The following is a 17,319-nucleotide window of genomic DNA, read 5'->3' as shown; positions in this document are numbered from 1 at the left end:
AACGTAGTTATATTACGGTAAGACATACCAAAGTTCTAGTGACGCGTGATGGTGGTTAGACTCGATCAACCTAAACACCACCATGTGCCATGTACATGACTTCATCTTTTCAGGTTTGGACATCCGAAAACTCCGAGAATATTTATAACAACCATACCGGGGACACACCTTCAATTATTGTCAAATTATATTTATGCTTCCGAATGAATTACCGATTCCATTCGACTTCAACCGTATGTCACACGGGTATACTATCTCGTCCTCGCACAGTCTTATTGACTAACTACAATTTACTCGTTATGCTCGCATCAAGGCGGAAACATCTCTCGCCTTACACTCGCACTTTCATATAAGGAGATCTTTATTCTAAATTCTCAATGGAGGGAGAGACTCCTCACATTATACTAGTATTCGCCTCGAGGGTGAATAGTCCTAACGAACGTTTTTGGAAACCGATAAATCTTCCGCGACGCGAATTTTCTTGAGAAACTTGTCCTAGCTAACGTTTTCAATTCCTAGCAAACTTGTTCAATATGCCTTAGGGAAATGTACCCCGTTTCGGATCGAGATCCTCGTTTCACTTCTAGATTTTGGAGTACCTTACAAAAAGCCTCGGGACCGCGTTTAGACATGAGTACCGTGTACCATCCACAACCCGACGGACCGAACAAACATGCGATTTAAACCTTGGAAACCATAATACAAGTTTGTATTACCAACTTCAAATTTACTTGAGAAAAGTATTTTCCTTTAACCAAATCCTCGTACTACAATGATTTTCATTCGAGTTTTAACGTCACTCCTTTTGAAACCACATGTGACCGGAAAACGTCATTCTCCTTTGTCGAACCAAGTAAACGATGATCAATTCACCGGGGCCGAGGTTATTCATGAACAACCGAGAAAATTTATTCATATTCAGGTAAAACCCTACGCGACTCGTAATCACCAAGAGCTACGCCGATGTTAGACGTAAACATTTCAATTTCCACGTGGGAAACCGCGTCACGTTAAGAGTCGCACCTTGGAAAGGTGCAATCCGTTTCGGGAAAACGTAGGAAGCTAAATCCGCGATATTTTGATCCTTTAAATTCTTGGGGTGTTTTGGACCCGTCGCTAACCGTTTAGACTTTTCCGACTCATTTTGGGTCTCCGTTTATCCTACATTCGATGTATCAACTCAAAGACGTGTTTTGCGAAACGAGAACTTGTTATCTCCTTTGATGAACTCACTATCGACGATAAACCTCACTTCCTAGGAGGACCGATTGAAACCATGAATCATGGAAGCCAAACCTTAAAACAACATATGATCCCGACCGTCAAAATTCGTGGAAATACTCAAGGACGTACCTTCACTTATTCGTAGAATTTACAACGCAAGATCTCGAGTAAGATTCAACAACTACTACTTCCAACTAAATTTCGGGACGAAATTTCTTTTGAGGTGTGGATAATGTAACATCCCGTGTTTTTCCGTTAAATTTAATTTTAACACCGTCTCTTTTTTTTTTTAAAAAACATAATCTTTCGTATTTAAATTAATAGTTTCCGTGAGTAACGTTCATTATATTCCCGCTATTTAATTTTGACATCACCCGTTTACTCGAGCGTTTTAAAAATATTCGATCGGTTAAATCCCGCACCCGCTTTGAATCTCGAGGGACCGGAGTTGCCAAATGGGCAAACTAGTTGACTAGGTCAACTAGTCAACCCATTTTTCCACCATTTCCATCATCCCTCCATCTCTCTCTTTCTTTCTTTTTTTCTCTCAAGAACACAAACATAATTCATCATCTAAATTCGGATCGGGAAGCAAACTTCAAAACAAATTACATATTCGTGATCCTCTCATCATCCTCTTCGATTTGGTACCAATTTCATCCATTTTGGGTAACATTTCTAAAACACTAAATTTCTCTAAATTCGTTTTATATACTTGAAATTGTGTTAGTTAGTGTCTATGGCTCGTGTGTAACATGAATATATGTTTGGTTTGCTCGATTTGTTGATTTTGGTGTAACTAGCTTGAAAATGAAAATTGTATGCTTAATCTTTGATTTGGATGATTAAAGGTTGTTAGATTGTTAAAGTTCATGTTTTAAAAGTGTTACTAGCATCATTAGCCTCATGTTGATATATAGATTGATCAAAGAAACTTCAAAAACGTGATTATTGATTTTGGTGTTGCTTGACTAGGGTTTGCTAGTTCTTGAAATGAATTTTTGGATGCTTGAATGCCATGGAATGTTAATTGTTAGTGATTAGTTGTAATGTATGCTTCATTACCTTCAAAACGGCATATCATATGTGTAAATTGGATTCCCGGAACTTAAAATGCATATTGATGAACTTGAGGCTTTGAAATGAGCGTTTATTGATCACATGACGAGAATTCGATTGTTGTAAATGATGTTTTTGTTTGAGGATTTGTGTTTAGTTGTGTTCCTTGTCAAAAGAGCTTTCCAACGGTATAAGATACGTCTTCTAATTGTTTGCGGTTTGCGTTTTGCGTTTGTTTGAAGTTTTGACCAAGACTTGAACCTTGAAAACGACCTGACACCAGACCATGTGTTATGTCGCGGCGCGACACCCCTTGCCGCGGCGCGACATTTGCCTTGTCCAGATTCTGTCCAACTTTTCCATTTTATCAAAAATGTTTGCCATGTTCTAGACCTCCAATTCACATGCAACTTGTTTTAACATGCTTATATATGAATAACTAGCATAGAAAATTTGTCCGAGACCCGACCCGAACGTGTTGACTTTTTCGTTGACTTTGACCAAGTTTGACTTTTAGTCAAACTTAACCAAACTTTTATACAATCTTCCTAACATGCTTTTATACTTGTATCTTGCATGAAACTTGACAATTTGCTTCACATGCTACATAATCGAGTCGTGTCGAGCCATAGGACTAATTGAACACATTTCACCCGACCTTGTGTCGTAACCGGTTAATTGATATAACTTATTTGTTTAGGTCAAGGCTAAGCAACTATCATGCATACGTTTACTTGTTGAAGTACATTTATACTCGTGCACTCGAGGTGAGATCATAGTCCCACTTTTTACTCTTTTGAACTTACTTTTGGGATGAGAAAACATAAACGATTCTTTTGAACTAAGTGAACACAAGAACGGGAAAACAAACATTCTACATACGAGTTTAGAACGAAAATCCTCAATCCGATTATCATTAGTTACATCAGATGGTGTAAGCGAGAACTTATGTTATATGGCCATATGGGTTTGACAAACCCTCATTCAAACGGTTCGCTACCGTTTACGAATGAAATATATTTTCGGGAACAGTGTTGTTCTAGCACTAATTGATGGGGTATTCAACGGACGGAACGTTAAGCTTTGATAATTGGGTGCTCGTGAATATTAACTTTTAGAATGTACTATTATCATTTCAATTTTGCAAATCTTGTGGTTCGGCTTACTTTACTTTTACTCAACTACTTACTTAAACCTATGATTTCACCAACGTTTTTGCGTTGACAGATTCTTCTATGTTTTCTCAGGTTTTCACATGGCTATTTGATACATGCTTCCGCACTCTTTGATTACTTGATTGGAGTCTACCATGCATGCATACGCTAGGGATAGCATTTTTGGATTCAAACTTTTGTCTACTTACTTACGCTATTTATAGCAACTGTGGTTTCAAACTAATTATGTCGCAAGTTATTCATTCATACTTTATAACTTTGTAAACTTAAACTTATTGTCGAGCCGTTTGTTAAACTAAACTTTGTACCTTTCAAATGAACGCGACATAATTTTGGTCAAACGAGTCTCATATAGGGACTACGACCACGCAACGGGACCTAAGTTAACGACGCCGTCGATAACGGTTTTGGTCGGGTCGTTACATATAATTCTGATTTTGATTGTAGTTTGGTCTTGGCGGTTGATAATTATTCTGATAATTATTTCCAGGCCTTTGGTTCATGTATGAAACATTCTCTCTTTGTTCCATTGTTTATTCAATAATGAGACAATCTTTTGTCAAATGTGGTCCTCCACACTGTTCACAACTAATGCGTATTGCGTGAATATCTTTAGTCATCTTTTCCATTCGCCTCTCGAAAGCGTCTAACTTTGCGGAAACGGAATCAAAGTCATGGCTAGAATCGGCTCTAGCCGCTTTAGATGATCTAACGATGTCTTTTTCTTGATGCCACTCATGGGAGTGGGAGGCTGTGTTATCAATAATTTTGTAAGCTTCAGTTGCAGTTTTCTTCATAATGGAACCACCAGCTGCTATGTCGATATCTTTTCGTGTAGTAATGTCGCATCCTTGGTAGAATATTTGTACTATTTGATAAGTGTCTAAACCATGTTGAGGACATCCTCTCAACAACTTTCCAAATCTTGTCCACGCTTCATATAGAGTTTCATTTGGCTTCTGCGTGAACGTAACAATTTCTCCTTGAAGTCTCACGGCTTTAGATGCCGGAAAGAATCTTTTAAGAAATTTCTCAACTAAAACACCCCATGTGTCAATCGCCCCTTCAGGTAACGATTCTAACCAATCTTTGGCTTCTCCCTTTAAAGTCTAAGGAAATAACATGAGATAGATATGTTCATCCTCAACTTCTCTGATTTTGAATAGAGTACAGATCCTATTAAAGGTACGAAGATGTTCGTTTGGATCTTCCTTCGGCGTACCACTAAATTGGCATTGATTAGTTACCATGTGTAGGATTTGTCCTTTGATTTCATAATCTGGCGCATTAATGTCTGGTTGAGTAATTGTGTGACCTTGGCCAGTGCGTATAGCTCTCATTCGATCTTCCATACTTAGAGGTTCCTGATTTTCCATGATTGAGTTTGTTGAATCTGAATCACTAGAGGATTCTGATTTAATGGTTTCTTCCTCGACAATCTCTGGATGAGTGATTTGTGGTTCAGGAGGAATGATTATCGGTTTAGGATCTCTGAATTGTCCTTGAATATCCTTCGGGTTCTTAATTGTGAGGTCGGGCTCAAAAAATGGATTATCGAAAATTTGAATTGGAGTACTTGGTCGACTAGATGACGATTCTAAAGAAAAATTAACTGCGACAATATTGGCTAGATGTCTTGATCGAGTTACAAGAGGTGAACGTATGAAAGGTGGTGAACGTTTTGCTCGGTGCATTCACCGAATATCCTATTAGTTATAAAAATAAAAATAAAAATTATATAAGTTATCAAATTAATAGACTTTTCTGATTTTGTCCACGTTTCGAATAGCCAATAGATGCAGCAGGTAGCCAGGACTCTTTATATCGGAAGCCTACAACTCGCCACTAACAAATCCAACTATTACTACGAACCAGAAAATTTTGGATGTCTATCAATTTAACCGCTTAAAATAATTTTTCGTCAAAATTTTTGAAGATAAAATCTATGTCCTAAAAACTAGAGCGTCGAGAAATAAGAAAGAAAAAGAGTGCGTCGAAAAACGTCGAAAAATAAAAAGTCGATAAACAATAATAAGAAAGTAGAGCGTCGAAACTTAAAAGTCTAAAAACTAAATATTAAAAGTTGCGTCTAAAGGTATTAAAGCTTAAAAGGAATTCTATATCCAAAACGGCAATAACTTAAATAGGCACTAAAATCTATTAAATAGTAAAGCGATAAGCGACGTCGTAAATTTCTAAAGCGCCTAAATCTTAATTTAAAGAAAAAGCACTTAAGGGATTTTACGGCAAAGCCTAAAAAATCTAGAAATAAAAATAACTATGGCAGACTACTAAGTTACGAACTAATTACGAACGAAAAATATACAATATACGAATAAACGATTAAAAAGATATAAATATAAAAAGAAACTAAATTGATAAAAATACAATTTTATAAAAATATTAATTTTATCTTATTATTTTATAAAAGTATTAATTTATGTAGTTAATAAAACTAATTAAATCTTAAAACTTAAAATACAAATTTAATTAAAACTAAAACTAATTAATATTAAATTAAAACCCTAATTCTAATTAATTAATAATTATTATTAAACCGTAACCCTAATTGTTCGTACAAGGTACAGACGTGTCAGACCATACCATTCGGCCGCATGGGTTTAGAGCCTCATTCTCATGCGATCGCATGAGAGGCAGGTTCAGCTGAGATGCAGGCCAAAATCGATGCAGGCTCAGTTTTGTTTATTTTTTTTTTTACTTTTTACTTTGATTTTTTTTATTTTCTTATTTTATAGAAAATAAAATATTACTAAAACTTATAAAAAAACTTATTAGTTTTTATAACTAAAAAAAAAACTTTTTAATTTAAACTCTTAAAAATATAGATAAATATTTTTCTTTTTTTTATTTTTTTATATTTTTGTTTCTTTTTTAAAACTTTTATAAATATATTTTTACAAAAATAGATTAAAACTAAATTTTTTTATTTATAGAATGGATATACCTAAACCTTGCTACGTAATACTATTAATTTTTACTACGAAATACTATTAAATACGATACAATTTACACAAGTTATTTATTTATTTATAGAATGGATATACCTAAACCTTGCTACAACACTTATAGGCAGTGTACCTAATCGTAAAGTAGTGTAGGTTTTAGTAAGTCCGGTTCGTTCCGCAGGGAGATAGCTGAGTTTAACGCTATATATATTTTAAACTATATTTGTATAAATATATACATATATATATATATATATATATATATATATATATATATATATATATATATATATATATAAGTAGTATTATTATTATTATAAAGGGGTTTTTTTTACCGTTTAGTGACCGGTTTGTCGATTTTATGTCTTAAGTCACAATTAAAACCTAATGTAAAATATTAAATATAAATACAACTTAATTTAAAGCGTAAAGTAAATGACGATAAATAAAATGACGGTAAATAAAAGTACGATGAGATATAAATTAAAGGAATTATGCTCATTTAAACTTTCGTAATCATGATGTTTGACGTGTTGATTTTAATTCATTACCATGGGTTAATTGTCCTTTGTCCTGGATTATTCGATATGTCCATCTGGTTTTGTCCATAATAGTCCATCGGTCATAATTATAAAGTGCGAGAGACTTCGCCAAATTAACCTTATACTCGAAGTCAAATATTCCAACTAATTGGGGATTCGAACTGTAACAAGGTCTTAATACGTTGTTTAATGAATACACCAGGTTATCGACTGCGTGTAATCCAAGGTTTTAATACTTTGTTAACAATTACACCAATTACCCTTGAATGTAATCCACCCCTGTTTTAATGATTCCAGTGACTATTAATCCATCCTCGTGTCCGGTCAAATGAATAATTATTAGTATTTATAGATATCCCGCCCACCGTACCCAGTCAAGCGTATGTGGTTATAAATAAATACATCAAATTATAAATCCCTATATTAAATCAACGAGATATCATTTAATTAATATAAAGCCCATTAATAGCCCATAGTCCAATTTCCACAAGTGTCGGTCTTTTGTCCAAACCCCAATTATGGTCCAAAACCCAATAACCCCGTCTTAATATTTAGTCCAACATTATGATTACTTCAGCTTAAATAAACATAATAATAACTTAGCTACGAGACATTAAATTAAAAAGTTTGAACATAACTTACAATGAGTATTAATCGCGTAGTATTACACGGGCAGAATTTCGACTTACAAACTTAAAACATTTGCCACTATAACCTTATTATTATTAACTTAATATTAAAATTAAAATTATAATTAAAATATAAATATATATTGAGAGAGTGAGAGATAAGATTGAATAAGGTGCACATAACTCGTCCAATTCGTTCGCTATTTATAGCACTTGGCCTGTGATTTCTTCCCATGCGATTGCATGATTTTTAATAATATAATATAATATATATAATTTTATATAATTATATATATATTATATGATATTCATGAGCATAGTTGACTTGTAATTTTAGGTCTGTTGCATCGCGCGTTGAAAGTTGGTTCAGGTCCTGGTTCCGGATTTTCGAACGTCCTTTCGTACGATTTAATGTCTTGTACTTTGCGTTTTGCAGCTTGTACTCTTGTAATTCTTAGACGTTTCTCACCAATAATTTGAACCACTTGGATTGTACTTTGTACTTTGTACTTTTTAGCTTTTTGGTTGTTTGCGTCTTCAAATAGTCGAATCTGTCTTTTGTCTTCACCTTTTAATATTTAAACGAATATCACTTGTAAATAGAACAATTGCAACTAAAAGCTTGTCTTTCTAGAAGGATAATGCTATGAAATATATGTTCGTTTTTAGCATTATCATGGTAATGTGGTGAATCTCATTGAGAGATAATGCATGTGTTTGATGAGCAAGGTAAGATCCCTCGGTTAAGGGATGTGCGTGTCGGATTCTCTTCTAGAGAATGATTATTTTGTGAATATGTGTGATATAGGTGGTTCTTGCTCGATTGTGTTGGCATTGTGTACGCGTACGTATGATGTGTGTGCAAAAAAATTCTAAGTGAGTGGAATGTTTCTAAGTACGAGTATGTACTTGTTTTTTGGAATGGATGGTTAGTGGTTTCCGTTAGGATTCACTATGGTGTAGCAGGGTACGATGTTACACTACTCATCGTTTGAGGCCAAAAGAGTGTGTGTGATGGGTGGGTTTAGTCGATACCACCCAAGGGACTAGTGATGCATACTAGTGATGTCTGCGTGGCTGATGGTTCATTCGCAAGAATCGTTTTAGATCTCGATTATGTGTTGGGAGTAGTGTTATGTCGGTATGGTATAACGTTATCGAGAAATGCGAGTACCGATGGGGAATGGGAGTACCATGCCTGTGTTGTGATTTGGGATAGTGAGTCTCGTGTAGTTCGGATTCATTAGGGCACGTGTAGTTCGGCCAATCCCGATTGTTGTTGCGGTGAAGGTAGTGAGTCGCGTGTGGTGCGGATTCGCTAAGGCGCGTGCAGTTCGGCCAGCCTTCATGTTGTTGGAATTGAGAACCATTGGTTGATGGTTCGGTCGTGAGGACCATGTTGTGTGATTAGTGATGCGATAGCCGTGTTTCGCTCACATGTTGTTACGGGTGTGACAATTGTCGATTTTGTACACCTTGGGATTAGCACTGCCATAGTCATTTTGGACACTTGCGAATTTAGTCGTTTGCTTACGATTTTATGATAGTTGCGTTTTGGTCGTGTTACGCACGACAAGGGAAGTTAAGTGGTAAGTGTATCCGTAAGGATTCGTTTGTTCGGTTTTCATCGTTCGGATTGTTGACCTTAGGTTGAGACTTGGTTGCTATTAGTAATGTATTTGGTAAGGGTATGCTAAGGGATTGATATCTCGGTAAGAGATTGGTTGAGTTTTTCCCGATGTGAGGGATTGAGCATGTTTTAGTGCTCGGATTTGTGAATTTGATCAATCGCAGGTGACGATTTAGTGTCAAGGACGATTCCTTGAGAAGAATTGCCTAGAGAAGTGTGATGGAAACATGATGATTCCGCGTGTGCTAAGCGATTGTTGTAATTTTCGGATGTCGTGTGCATTGTGTGATAACCCGAAAAATTTCCGATTAAATTTAAACTAAAACTTCGACTGTTTCCGACGATTCACGAATAACCGGTTATAAAAAAAGATATGAATATATATATATATATATATATATATATATATATATATATATATATATATATATATATATATATATATATATATATAAACTTGAAATATAATACGACTTAATTGTTATAATTAAAAATATAAAATTTTATACAAGATAATATTGTTTTTGTATTATTACTTTTATTATTATTACTAGAATTATTGTAATCATTATTTATTATAATTTATAATAAAAGTTTGATTCATTATCATTAACATTATTAAGTATTATTATAAATATCATTTATAATTATAATTATTAACAAATATCATTATTTTTGTTATTTATATTATTAAAAGTATTATTATTATTATTTAAACAATTATTATTATTATTAATATAATTATTATTATATAATTATTATTAATTTGTATTATTATTAGTATTATTATTATTAATGTATTTATTTAATAATAATAAAATGAAAAAGATAACAAATACCTAAATTAGGTCAAAACACTATCTGTGTATTTTTTTATGATCGTGATCTTCTACTTTATATTTCTTATATTTTTTTTATATCTGCTTTTTATTTTTTATTTGATCATATCTATTTTTTTTTATATAGTGATCGAGCATTATGTATTTTTATATACTCTTGGTTGAACCTGTCGACTCTATCATTCACTATATAATCGACCAAATTCCAGATGAGCTAATTAATCCACTTTCTATCATCAATTAAACTGATAACCATTGTTTAATTAAAACAATTATATATATATATATATATATATATATATATATATATATATATATATATATATATATATATATATATATATATATATATATATATATATATATATATATATATATATATATATACATATAAAAGCTCGAATAATCTCTGTTCTTATGCATTTTTCCAAAAACACTAATTCGAAAACCATTTCAAAATCCTTAAACGCATTGTTGTTAGTAATCATCCATTCAATCTATCTGCAAAGTCTAAGCTTCCAATTCCTCAAAACGATTCTTAATTTCGAAGTCAAAGTTTAATTTTTTAATAAGTCAACTCTGTGTTCTTCGTGAAATTCGAAGTCTTGTTAACGTTTCTAAAACAATTGAAGATTCATAAAGTTTCTAGAGATGATTTAAAGCGTATTTCATTTTATACTCATAAGCTAAAACGATCTCAAAATCGAAATCACTAAATTTTTTCTTTCTTTTTCTTCGACGACAGCAGCGACAGCCTTTTTCTTTAATTTTTGTTTTGTTTTATTATCTGTTGATCACACCAATTCGTCTTTGTTTTAATTTAGGAACCTAAAACCAAAATTTAATTGGTTGTTATGTTGATTTGGTTTCCTGTCGAATTGGGTTGGAGAAGAAAAGGATGAAAAACAGAAAAACGGGATAAATAAAATTTAGATAGGATATAAATCAGAAAAGTAAACAGCAGCTCACTGGTTTGGATGCGTTTGAGTTAATCGAGAGGTCTCGAGATCGAGTCCCGTCTTGGGCAATTTTTTTTGGAAAAAGCCTTATAAGGTAGTTCTTATTATTATAGTTCTTATTATTATTGTTATTGTTATTGTTATTATTAAAGTATTATTATTAGTAGTAATATTACTATTATTATTACAAAGTATTATAATTATTATTATTGAAAAAGTATTAGTTATCATTTATCATAATTATATTTACAAGTAATATTATTATTTTTGTTGTTATTACTAAATATTATTATCATTACTAGTATTATTATAAAAATTGACATAAGTATAATTATTATTAGTAGTATTATATTCATTATTAATAAAACTATCATTTTAATGGAATTAACATTATTATTTTTATTTTTATCATTAATATTATTCCAAAAATTATCATTTAGATTATTATTATTATCATAATTATTATAGTTATTATTATTGTCATTACTAGTATCAAGTATTATTATCAAAAATTATTATTTTCATTATCATTTTATTATTATTATAAGTATTTTTATTATTATTAAGAACTATTGTTATTATCTTTTTTCATTAAAAACTACTGTTATTATAATAATTATTATTATTTTTACTACTAATATTATTATTACACAATAATACAACTATTATTTCATTATCATTATTAAAATCATTTTATCAAACAAATACTTATACATAAAATATATATATATATATAACAATTGAAATATATATAAACTTGTTCAATTACAATTATAGATTTTAATATATAAACTTGATATAGGTTCGTGAATCAAGGACAACTCTGCACTTATTCAAGTGCCGTCATATGCATATTTACTACAAACTATCGTATCATGAGTTCATCTGCTCCCCTTTTATATATTTTTGGGCTGAGAATAAATGCAATATTTTTATAACGGATAGACACAAGTGCAAACTATTATGCGACCAACATGAGTACTTTTATTGTGTTGATATGTAACATGTTATTGTGTTCATATGAAACATGCAAAACCTTACTTTGTAATATCATTAATTGCTAGATAATGAAGAGGCAAACAGAATTATTATAAATAGCGCTATTGGGAGTAACGTCCCGCACTGTTGACCTCAGGTCAATTGGTGGTATAATAATGATCTCGACAATTACATATGTATTGTCTCGGGGTAAAATCGTTTAGGTTTGATATTATACGCTCATGACATACTTTTGATATACATGATATATCGACTTTTATTATATTAAATCTTGTGATCTATTACTGAAATCATTATTTATGACAAACCTATGAACTCACTCAACCTCGTGTTGACTTTTTAAGCATGTTTATTCTCAGGTACTTAAATATTGCTTCCGCTGTATATCTGCTGCTTTGATGATGATTTCTTGCCATGCTTGGAGTCTTCATGCATTACTTACCAATTCATTTAAAAACACTTAATGCTCTAAATACAATGTAATCTATTTATCTTCCGCTGCAAAACTCAATAAAACGTATCATATAGAGTCGTTCTCGTTTATACAACTGTGATTTGATATAATTAGTCACAAATACTCTATGCCCTATTTGGGGGTCTGACAGATTGGTATCAGAGCAGTTTTGTTGTAGAGAACCAGGATTGCATTTTATGTGTGCCTTATACAATTAGGTACCTTAGCAATATAGGACTACAACTTTCCTTGACCGTAGTGCCTTTAATTGTTACCTTTAACTGTTAAATACTACACTATGTCTTAGAAACTATGCTTATTAAATTCTTTAATATTTCTTAGAATGCCGAGCCAATCTGAGAACTCTGTCCACTCTCCTAATTACTCTCCAATTACGCCACCGCATTCAAATGCGACACCTGTTGATTCCGCTGGCTCTGGCTCTAATCACTCACTGGTTTATAAACCAACGAGTTCTTCTGAATGGGATGCTATTTAAAGCCTTCCTAACTACATTGGTGACTTCTCACGCTACAAGCCCGAAGAAGAGCCTATTGAGGAATCATCTGAAAACTTATCTCTAAAGAGAAAGCAAACCGAAACCGCTACTGCTGATGAAGCCGGTCCATCAAAAAGGGCTAGCTCACCATTTCGTGAAAACATCGTTCAGATAGAGGCGCGTATAAATAACCTAGAGAAAGAAAATAAAATCTTGAAAGAGATCATCATAGAATCCTTCGGAACTCAAACCGAAAGGCTAGAAGAACTTGTAAAGTATAACACAGAAAAAGTGATGGAGAAAGTGATGAAAGTGAAGGCTGATGAAGAACGTGGTACCAGGTGGGGTAAACAGTCCATGGTTTATCTCGAAAACAACATGAAAGCTATGATGGAGAATGAGAAGGGTCGTGTCACCAGTCTTTTTGTAATGATAGACTATCACCACAACGTTCTCAGCGGCAGGGTCGACAACTTTTACGACAACCTCGAGTACCTTCACGACAAGAAAAAGGCTAAAAATGACAAGTTTGAGAAACTTATGGAAGAGGTCAAGAAGCTTCTAAGTGACATGAAGAGGAGCTCCGATCCTAAGTAGGATAACTTAGCCTACTAGGAAATCCATGTTTTCTGTTTTCATTATTAGTTCCGGCTTTAAGATTTCATTTCTTGTAAGGGCTTTTGCCCTAAGTACTTTCTTTTTCAGTGTAATAAAGAGGTTTACCTTTACTCGTTTAATAATAAAGTTGAGTATGTTTATTTAAAATAACTTGTCTTAACTCATTGCAACTTTCTATGTTTTAAAATCTTTGCTTTCTCAATTTTGATCATTGAACTTTCTTGACAGATGGCGTTTACGAAACTCTAGAATGGAAGGGTTTGGATTACTGATTTAAAGGATCCTATAGCTCAAGCCCCTAGACCTGAATAGGCCATTACTAATTGAAAGTCTTTAATCAAAAGTTTATCTGATTACATACTTATCATTTTTAAATCTCGACACGTCATACTGCCATTATTACATAAATGGAGTATAAACACATCATATCTTATCATATCTTATCATATCTATCCCAATAGACTTTGTCTAACACTTTTCCTAAATTTCCTCCGTAAATTACTAAAATCTTTTGCTATATATACGTATTCAAGGAAACAAATATATCATTTAATATCCAACACCCATTTCATATCAAACCCTATTCCAAAACACATAATATGAATTCCTCAAACTCCTCGAGCTCCAATGGCAGCGTAACCGGAACAAACGAACCAATCAGCCATCATCTATTTTGGATGAATTGGGGATGGGTTCGTAGTCGACTTAATCAATGGAGACAAGAAGAAGATGATCCCTTCCACCAACCGAATTCACCTCTTGGTGAAGAACCTGAAGCGCTTACCGGCGAACCAATCCGAAACACCATTTTCTCTCTTCATTCCAGGGTATCCCATCACGATTATATAATATCGAAGATTCTAGATCTTATTCATCCCCTTGTTCCAATCGCCAATCATCTCGGAATAGTAGAAGAAGTCAACGAGCTTCGCGCTTGAGTGGTGGCTCTGGAGAATATGGTGCGAATTCTACAAGCATCAGCAGCACTAGCAGCATAACCAGTGTAGTGACCCGAACTTTTTCATGATTATATATTATATGAGATTAATATTTACATGAATAAATGTTTCCAACATGTTAAGCAATCAAACTTGTTAAGACTTGATTAATTGAAATGAGTTTATGTAGACAATTGACCACCCCGTTTGCCTGATGATTCACGAACGTCATAACTTGTGATAATTATATAATCGTTTTATTTTTTTTATGATGTAAGTTTTTATTTTATATATATATAAGAAGAAATACAATTAAATCAAAGATGTACAACTAAAACACTATTTGCTACAGTAAAATACTATTCGCTACAGTAAAATACTATTTGCTACAGTAAAAAATACTATTTGCTACATTAAACACTATTTACTACAGTACACTATTTACTCGTATTCAATCTGTATTCGTACTCGTACAATACACAACTTCTAAATGTATATACTATTAGTATATACACTTCAATGATCAGTTCTTAGCAGCCTTAATGAGTCACCTAAACATGTGGGAACCATCATTTGGTAACTAGCATGAAATATCTAACAAAAATACAAACTAATGGAACCTTATATTTGTAGTGACCCGAAATTTTCCATGTTTATATATATTAATTGAGATTGATATTTACATGACTAAATGTTTCCAACGTGTTAAGCAATCAAACTTGTTAAGACTTGATTAAATGAAATAAGTTTCATATAGACAATTGATCACCCAAGTTGACCGGCGATTCACGAACGTTACAAAATTGTAAAAACTACATGTTGTGGTATATATAGACATATATATATGGTTGACATAAGATTATGATGAGTAAGTATCTCACTAAGTATATTAACAATGTGTGATATACATAAGAAATGAGATTACTAAGTTAAGAAACTCAAAATGATATATATAACGATTATCGTTATGATAACACATATGTATCATATTAAGATATTGATACACTATATTTAACATGATAAAATGATATTTAAATATATCATTAAGTGTGTTAACAATGAACTACATATGTAAAAAACAAGACTACTAACTCAAGAATTACGAAACGAGACTTATATGTAACGATTATCGTTGTAACGATATTTTAATGTATATATCATATTAAGAGATATTCATACATCATAATATTATGATAATATGATAATATAACATCTAATTTGATATAATAAACATTAGGTTAACAACATTAATTGAGATCGTTAACTTAAAGGTTTCAAAACAACACTTACATGTAACGACTAACGAAGACTTAACGACTCCATTAGAATGTATATACATGTTGTGTTTTGATATGTGTTCTTACACTTTTGAAAGACTTCAAGACACATATCAAAGTACTTCTACTTAACAAAAATGCTTACAATTACATCCTCGGTCAGTTTCATCAACAATTCTACTCGTATGCACCTGTATTCGTACTCGTACAATACACAGCTTTTAGATGTATGTACTATTGGTATATACACTTTAATGATCAACTCTTAGCAGTCCATGTGAGTCACCTAACATATGTGGGAACCATCATTTGGCAACTAGCATGAAATATCTCATAAAATTACAAAAATATTAGTAATCATTCATGACTTATTTACATGAAAATAAAATTACATATCCTTTATATCTAATCCATATACCAACGACCAAAAACACCTACAAACACTTTAATTCTTCAATTATATTCATATAATTGATCTCTCTCAAGTTCCATTTTCAAGTTCTAAGTGTTCTTCATAAATTCCATAAGTATAGTTTCATAAAAATCAAGAATACTTCCAAGTTTGCAAGTCTACTTCCAAGCTTTTTAATCCATTCTAAGTAATCATATAAGATCAAGGAACCTTTGTTATTTACAGTAGGTTATATTTCTAATTCAAGGTAATATTCATATTCAAACTTTGATTCAATTTCTACAACTATAACAATCTTATTTCGAGTGAAAATCTTACTTGAACTGTTTTCGTGTCATGATTCTGTTTCAAGAACTTTCAAGCCATCCAAGGATCCTTTGAAGCTAGATCCATTTTTCTAATTTCCAGTAGTTTTATCCAGAAAACTTGAGGTAGTAATGATGTTCATAACATCATTCGATTCATACATATAAAGCTATCTTATTCGAAGGTTTAAACTTGTAATCACTAGAACATAATTTAGTTAATTCTAAACTTGTTCGCAAACAAAAGTTAATCCTTCTAAATTGACTTTTAAAATCAACTAAACACATGTTCTATATCTATATGATATGCTAACTTAATGATTTAAAACCTGGAAACACGATGAACACCATAAAATCGGATATACACCGTCGTAGTGAAACCGGGGGCTGTTTTGGTTTGGATAATTAAAAACTATGATAAACTTTGATTTAAAAGTTGTTTTTCTGGGAAAATGATTTTTTATATGAACATGAAACTATATCCAAAAATCTTGGTTAAACTCAAAGTGAAAGTATGTTTTTCACAATGGTCATCAAGATGTCGTTCTTTCGATGGAAATGACTACCTCTTTAGTAATTGACATGTAACTTAAATTTCCAACTATAAACCTATTCTTTTTATGTTTGGATTCTTAAATTAGAGTTCAATATGAAACCATAGCAATTTGATTCACTCAAAATGGATTTAAAATGAAGAAGTTATGGGTAAAACAAGATTGGATATTTTTGATCTTTTTAGCTACGGGAAATGTTTAACAAATCTATACAAATCATATCCTAGCTAACTTATATTG

This window comes from Rutidosis leptorrhynchoides, chromosome 10, assembly GCF_046630445.1.
Source record: "Rutidosis leptorrhynchoides isolate AG116_Rl617_1_P2 chromosome 10, CSIRO_AGI_Rlap_v1, whole genome shotgun sequence".
NCBI classification, from domain to species: Eukaryota; Viridiplantae; Streptophyta; class Magnoliopsida; order Asterales; family Asteraceae; genus Rutidosis; species Rutidosis leptorrhynchoides.
The sequence above is the reverse complement of the archived record's forward strand: the minus strand, read 5'-3'. Positions refer to the sequence as shown.